Genomic DNA, 7,953 nt, shown 5'->3' with positions numbered 1-7,953 from the left:
GTCTGTATATATATATATATATATATATATGTACTGACCTGTTTTTTATTTATTCATCAAAAATAAGACAAATTCCATTCAACTCCTCGTTATACAGTAAATTCCATTTTTATGATTCCACACCGCACTGCCTTATATTAGACTGCAGAAAGATACTAACTTTTCAATCTGCTACGTTACTGAGTCGGACAAACTATGCTGACACCGTGTCTGCGCCGCAACAGGACGTGACAAAGTGACTGTTGAAAATCATTTGAACTTCTGTCAGCACGTCATAAATAGAACGAGGCATCCATCAGTTTACTGAATCCGGTGATTATAATGGGTTCTATTCTACACCTGACGCGAGCGGCGTGGCAAAATACAATTGAATTCTATTGCATGAGTTGCATAAGCATGAGTTTATACCGCGGCGCAGCCGGTATAAACACCAGCATTGACTACTGAAACCGGACGCGAGCGGCGTGACAAAATACAATAGAATTCTATTGTATTTTGTCGCACCGCGCGATGTGATCAATGTGATAAGCATGAGTTCTGGGCTGCGGCGCGGCCGGTAAACACCAGCATTGAGTGGCCGCGATCAGCTCCGTTGGCCGTAACACAGGCTTTAAAAATGCGCCACAGACGCATGCCGTGAAGCGCAGATCAGCTCTAGTCTCTAACGTTACTGAATCTGCTGTTAAAATTAACCATCCATTCATCATATCATCATGCAAAACTAAGAATTAGAATCACTGTAATGTGACTATCAAATATAGGTGTGGGTGGGCGGCGGGCGGGCGGATAATTTGAAGCAGTGGACTCGGGTGAAGTTTGAGCTCATCCACGCATCTCTACACTACGCTGACCTGGGTCGCCAGTAGCAAAGAATGGAGCGCGCTCTGCTGGACAAACTAAGTAATTACACCATTCAGAAGCATTTAATCTTCGTTATATGTTCTGTAAAAAAAATTTTAATATCGGTGGCATATTGGCCGATACCGATATATCGGCGACAGGCTCATATTGGCCGATAATATCGGCTAAACGATATATCGGTCGGTCTCTAATTTAAATACTTTGTGCCTTTTATCCATTGTGTGGGATAAAAGGCCCACCTTGCCACCTCATACACTTAAAACATTTTAAACAAAACTAAATCTGTTGCTCTGTCAATGTTAAGTAAAAACATAGGCTACATATTTTTTCTGTAATGATAAAGTATGGTAGTACTGAAAAAGCACATTTTTCTTAAAGGGGTCATATGATCAAAATAATGATCTTTAAAAAAGCATCATATAACCCCTTTAAGGTGTGCCTTTAGCCCAGTTGTAGCCTTACCTGTGTGACGTCAAATATCCCACAATACCCAAACAAGCCATTTTTGGAGCTTGGTTAAATAATTGCTTTTTTTTTATATAATGAGGAGGACATTTTAAGCTATGAAATTACAGGGTGTTTTAATGGTGCAAAGACCTCTTATATGTCAAAAGCTCAAGGAAATTTTGATTTCTCATATCATGACCCCTTTAATGATTGACCTTTCAGAATTTAATATATAAATACAATTTTGGCTTTAATATTTGTATTGTGAGGTAAACGTTTTATATGAAAGCAATGAGGTACTTGAGGCGTTCTGTATTTGAATACAGTCACGGGCGGCTGAAGGGCTTTTTTAGGTATGATGGACTGTATTCACAATGTCAGAGTGTTATGGGTGAGATTTTTTTAATTGGGAGGGGAAATGGGCATTTTTTTAGACCAGGGGTGCCCAAACTCGGTCCTGGAGGGCCAGTGTCCTGCAGAGTTTAGCTCCAACCCTAATCAAACACACCTGAACCACTTCCCGGCAGGTGTGTTGAGGCAAGTTGGCGCTAAACTCTGCAGGACATCGGCCCTCCAGAACCGAGTTTGGGCACCCCTGTTTTAGACAATAAAAATTACAATAATTACAAAAATATTTCCTAACTCAATGTATTTGTGTTTTTTACAATTTATATAATTAAGTGTTGATTTGTATTTATATTGTTATGAAGACACTTGCAGAAATTTGAAGGCGTACGGCTCTAGAGTGTACACTCTAAAAAATGCTGGGTTAAATATAACCCAGCGCTGGGTTAAAAAAGGACAAACCCAGCTATTGGGTTGTTTTGACCCAACGGTTGGGTTGTTTTGAACCCAACCGCTGGGTCAAAACAACCCAATAGCTGGGCTTGTCCCTTTTTAACCCAGCGTTTATTTTTTAGAGCGTACTGTTGGGTAATTTTGTTGCACAATAGCTTACACACAGCACAAGGAAGCTTGATTTCAAACTCTGAGTGAAATGTATTTTAACCAAGTAAAGACAAGTAAATAGTCAGTAATAAAATAAAAACATAAATTATTTACAAGTAATAGCATACATACAATAGGATAAAGATACAAATGTAATAAACAATGCTTTAAGTTTTTCGGTAAGCATAAAAGTAGTGTTCAGGTGCAGAAATACTACAGGAACTGAATAATCAAATCTGTAAAATAACACTGAACAACAGTCTTCACAAATAAATACAGATAAATCTTTAAAAACAAAATGTCAGCCAAAAGCAGTTACAGATTTTCTTTTTGTTTTGATTAACATTGAGGACACAGACAGGAGCAGGTATATTAGTCTGCTGTCAATTAAAGACATAGTGCACGGATCTGCACTGTACTGTTACACATACGTTTTCTTTCTCAATAGTTTACATTTACTTAAGTAAGATATAACCGATTGTGTCTATGTTAATACTTTCCAAGATGGGTATTTTGACATCATTTTGTGTGTATTTGACCATTTACGCACAATAAGCAGTGAAAACTAACTTAATTCAGTACTCATTGGCTGTTTGAGGGTCGTGTGTGTGTGTGTGTGTGTGTGTGTGTGTGTGTGATTAAATGCATGAATGAATGAATGAATGTATACGAATGTATACTCATTCATATTAAATGACTGTAAAACACAGTCATTATTGGACTGAAGTAGAACCTCGTGATGTAAACAGATGTAATGAAACAGTTAACTTCATGGCATTCTGACAGATCAATGAACATGGGGATTGAAGATAGGAGTGCAAGATTTTAAAATGTGAAATTAACTTTTTGATATTGTATGTGTTCACTGCGTTATTTTAATCCAGTTAGAATGCCTCTTTAATCTATTCTCTCTTATAATAAACTATAAACCCTTTAATAAATGCCATTGTAATTAATAATGAAATATTCATAATACAACAGCACCTTGCTGTAAAACTGGTTATTATAACTTTATTATCACTCACGATTGTACTGTATTAATTTAAAACGTTTTAATTACGTTCAAAATGATACAGACTGGCGTGTCATAGCAATAGTACAATAGCGAGTTTCACTTGTAAGTGTTTTGTTTGGCCGAAACCGTTTGTTTCGAGAAGTTGATGGGAAAACTTTAATCAGCAATATTAAACTTTTAATCGTCATTTTGGCTATGTGCATCTTTTTACTCTGACATGAAACAGTTTCCTTTTTTACTTCCCATTACCCTGCCTGACTCTTTATTCAGCTGGCCTGGTTCTCGTCCAGTCAAAGGGCTAGTTTCTTGCGTTCGACCAATTGAAACACGGGAAAGGCGGGTTTTCGATTGAGTTACTAAACGACGGCGGCACAGAGGCCCCAAAAACGCATTATACGTGACTTACAAATCCTTCACATTACGCGCTACTAAGCGGCAGGAACATCATTAACATGCATATATCACGCTTCTAAACGTCAGATCTGTGTTCAAGTTGTCAATAAAAGTTATATTTGAACGTCATTACCTGAAATGTTGGTCGTATTCTCTCACTTCGCGCGTTCTGCTCTTGGTCACAAACGGCACACCGTAGTCTGCTAGCTGTTACGTCACACGAGAATTGAGCGCAGCCAGAGATCTTCTTATTAAGGGAGGAGATGGGAAATTCAAACGGTTTCATTTGGATCACGTGCTCCAATCGCTCTTCCCGAAATGGCTCACTCAGTCGCTAGGCTTGCGCTCCCGGACGCTCAGTGTTTGCATACTCTTATCACAGATGAAGTAAATTAAATGCAATATTTATCAAATACACAGAAACGTTTTTATGAGCAATAGAAGCACTTCTTATATACTGCTTAATACAGCGTCATCTGTTCAAAAATAAAGTTCAGCATAGGCTACTAAATACCATTAAATATGCTTTTATCAGTGTTTTTAATAAAAATGACTCAATATAACAGTGCGACTACACTAAAAATGCTTTTACTGTTATAAAAACCCAGATTTGTGAGCATTATTGGAATTGAATTGTTAGAATAAGCACTCAACAATGCAAGAATAAAGTTCAGCATATAAACATATAGGCTACTAAATACCGATAAAGTGGGGGTATGTATGCTTTTATCAGTGTTTTTGATTAAAATGACTCAATATAACAATGCGACTACACTAAAAATGCTTTTACTGTTATAAAAACCCAGATTTGTGAGCATTATTGGAATTGAATTGTTAGAATAAGCAGGCAACACATGTCCTGCTTATCTTCGCAGAATCTGACCAATGAGAATAAAGTGTGTTGTCATCAAGCCAAGGCTTTCGCAGCCGATTTTGAGCATCTGCAGCACCTGCAGGCGGCTGGTCTCGTTTTGCTCTCGCGGTACTTTGATGGCACATGTGATCGTAACCGAGCGTTCACACCAGCTCCCGCCTCTTTGCCCATTTTCGATTATCCGGGAGTGACGCGCGGTGAGGCGCTACCAAGATGGCGACGGCTGCCTCCACCCACTTTTGAGCTTCAAAAACTCTCTTCGGAAATCTATGGGTGACGTCACGGACACTACGTCCATGTTTTTATACGTTCTATGGCAGGGTTCCTCAAATCTTGCCCTGGAGGGCCAATGCACTGCAGAGTTTAGCTCCAACCCTGATCAAACTCACCTACCTGTGATTTTCTAATGATCCTGAAGACATTGATTAGCATGCTCAGGTGTGTTTGATTAGGGTTAGAGCTAAACTCTGCAGGAAAGTGGATCTCGTGGGCCAGATTTGAGGATCCCTGGTCTATGGTTTACACCGCCACTGGCGAGAGCGTCAAAATTCGCTCTGGTCGCCCTGCCAACAAGGCTGTAGAAAGATTCGTGGACGCTCTGACGATCGAACGCTTGGTCTTGTATTCAAAGGAGCCGCAAAGGAAACAAGCATGTTGATCTTGTACAGACTGACCACAAGTAACGTACAAGTTAACCTCATTAAATATATTTTAAATGTAAGTAAGAAATTGATTGATGGAAAGAACTTAACAATTATAGTTACATGTTTGCTAACGAAATAAATCAATAAAAGCCATTTGTGTGGTGTGTTTTTGTGTTCATGATTAAGTGCTAACTTAGTCTAATTTCAACATGCAATTTATAGGAGACGTTTACTAGCTTGGTCTTTAATTAATATTAACATTAATTTGTGCACAGCCTACATTACAAACTGTCCTGGTTGAAGTCTATCTTAAATACAATTTGTCAAACCAGTGTTGTTTTGAGCAAATTAATTGCATTTGCACTGAAAAACAAGCGTTCTAGCATGAAAATGCTTGGGAACTAATGTGGTCAGAACCAAAGTTTACAGGACTGCCTTCTCTGGAATCCTCTCAAGCGGAGGACTTCTACATTCCAATTGGTTGCCGCCCAACCACGTCATAGCTTATTACCATTGACCTGACTTCAACTCTCCTCGACACACACACTGTCCGAAACGTACCGTTGCTCACTGCCGGCTCACATTGAAAGTGAATGACGGTGTCATGCCGAATTCTGCACCCTGCCAGATTATGCATCCCCTAGCCTCGTTTCACTTCGATGGCTTTCAGCCTCACCCTGCTTCATTCTACTACATTAATAGATCATTAGCTCATCCATGAACATGATTTCTGCCGGAGTCCTGTCAGATTTCATCGGCTGTGGGGATGAAGACGACAACTCCCATGATTCCACACTCAGTCACGGCGTCATCAAACTACGCCTTTGCCTCTTTGTTTATTTTGAATACGCGCCCTCTAGCGGGGATAATTACATATTGTGCCTTTAAATAAAGGGAACAATAGTACATCAGGCAAAAAATGCTGTTCATAAACATTGTACCCAGAAAGAGGGAAACATGAAAGGTCAAAATCCTCATTCAAACCTTAAGTTGACATTGTCACAACATTGACACAACAACGCGCGTTTTTACAGCAAATCACACGTCAAGGACGTGCATTTTGATACAAAAAAACGCACGTTTCCGACACGCGTTTTCCGTAAACCCAAAGTGCATGTTAAGAACGTGCATTTTTATGGCAAATCACACGTCGAGGACACGTGTTTTGCTGTCAAATCGCACGCATTCACTCCCCCCACCTACAATCCCTGCCGGTACGAGACTCGAACCCGCAACCTTTGGGTTACGAGTCCGACTCTCTAACCATTAGGCCACGACTTCTGGTTTGCCATAGATTGGCGCTGCAGCCGCCTTTGATCACATGTGCCATCAAAGTACCACGAGAGCAAAATGAGACCAGCCGCCTAGGTCAGGCGCTTCAGTTGCTCAAATTCAAAATCGGCTGCAAAAGCCTTGATGACGACACAGTTCATCTCGAACAAGCCTTATATGTCAAACATCATCTGACCAAACCTGGAAAACAGGTCTCATCGCTTCCGCTTGTCGGAGAACATGCTAACAGCTTTAATAATAGCGATATCTATGGACTTTTAAGATAATCAGTTAACACTAGAACCGCCACGGGGTAAATTTTACCCGTGGCTGTTTTTAAAACGTACATAAAAGATTTTTAATAAAACATTCAAGTCTCCCAGTCACTGACTCTTACTAAAATTGTGTGATTTACAATCCCCTGTTAAAAACGGTCTAAGTTAAAAACTTAGACAAGCCTTGTTTAGATAAAGCCAGATAAAAAAACGGGGCATTTATACCTATAAGCGCGGGTCAAATTTACTCGCTATGCCTGTATGTTCACGCTGTCATTTTCGTGCTGCATGTTTTAACATAGTACATTGCTAGGCAACGCCTTTCACTCACTGAATTAGTGGTTTTCAGTTTCATAAATAAAGACAAAATTTAGCGAATTTTTGATTTTTTTTTTTTTATGAATGCTGAAGAGGTATAAAAGCACTAAATGCCATGAGCGATGGAAAGTCTGATGCTGGGGAGATAAGCGTCCTGTCGGCTCAGCATCTGACGGCGAACAATATATCATATTTAGACGTTTTATCCTAATGTTATGCATAATTGTTCAAAATTTGGATTAATTATTTAATTTTTGTTTAGCCTTTTCTATTGTTTATCGTTCGCTTCTGTGATTCTATTTATTCTAGTCTGCCTGTTTCCTGAAGAAAAAAAAAACTGATCTGATGTAATTAATAAAACCTTTTTTTTTTGATTACCCGAAGTTTATTGGTGTTCTTCTTGTATAATTAAAATAAATATCATTATTGTCTATAGGCTATTTTAGTCATTTAAATAACATAGGTTATCTTAATATATTGATTAATGACATTGTATTATAATTATTATTACCTATTACACCACCCAAATATGTATTTACTTCCTTCTAATTCTCGTTGTCAGTGCAGGCTTGTTTAGCTTAATATTTACCGTTATGAAAAATGACTAGTGTAGCCTGCACAAAAAAGCCTTGAACATAAAATAACAGGACAAAAATATAGTTGATGACTAGACATAATCGTTTTATGACTCTAGACACTTCTTTGTGAAGACAGTAGCATAATACAGTGAAATAATATGTTCTTTAGCCATTCAAAAACAGCTGTCATGTGCGTGGGTAAAATTTACCCGCTGGTGCTTTTAGGTATACAGCGACCCCTGGCGGTTCTAGTGTTAAACTAGCCAGCTGTTTTTATTGTTGACGTTTTATTCTATTTTTATATAAATGTTAGTGAAAAGAATAAAAA

At 38.7% G+C, this 7,953-nt stretch overlaps 1 protein-coding gene across 1 annotated transcript in view; it reads right to left on the bottom strand.

Annotated features, from left to right (window-relative positions):
• Positions 1 to 3,925, bottom strand: part of LOC107697272 (zinc finger protein 407-like) — a 61,770-nt gene extending 57,845 nt beyond the window's left edge. Inside the window, exon 1 of the mRNA XM_016497989.1 lies at positions 3,798 to 3,925. The gene's annotated coding sequence lies outside the window, so the exon portion shown is untranslated. The remainder of the gene's footprint in view (positions 1 to 3,797) is intronic.
• Positions 3,926 to 7,953: the final 4,028 nt, after the last annotated feature.

The sequence above is a fragment of the Sinocyclocheilus anshuiensis genome, unplaced genomic scaffold (assembly GCF_001515605.1).
Source record: "Sinocyclocheilus anshuiensis isolate Anshui unplaced genomic scaffold, SAMN03320099.WGS_v1.1 scaffold979, whole genome shotgun sequence".
In the NCBI taxonomy this organism is placed as follows: Eukaryota; Metazoa; Chordata; class Actinopteri; order Cypriniformes; family Cyprinidae; genus Sinocyclocheilus; species Sinocyclocheilus anshuiensis.
This window is presented reverse-complemented; position numbering and strand designations above follow the sequence as displayed.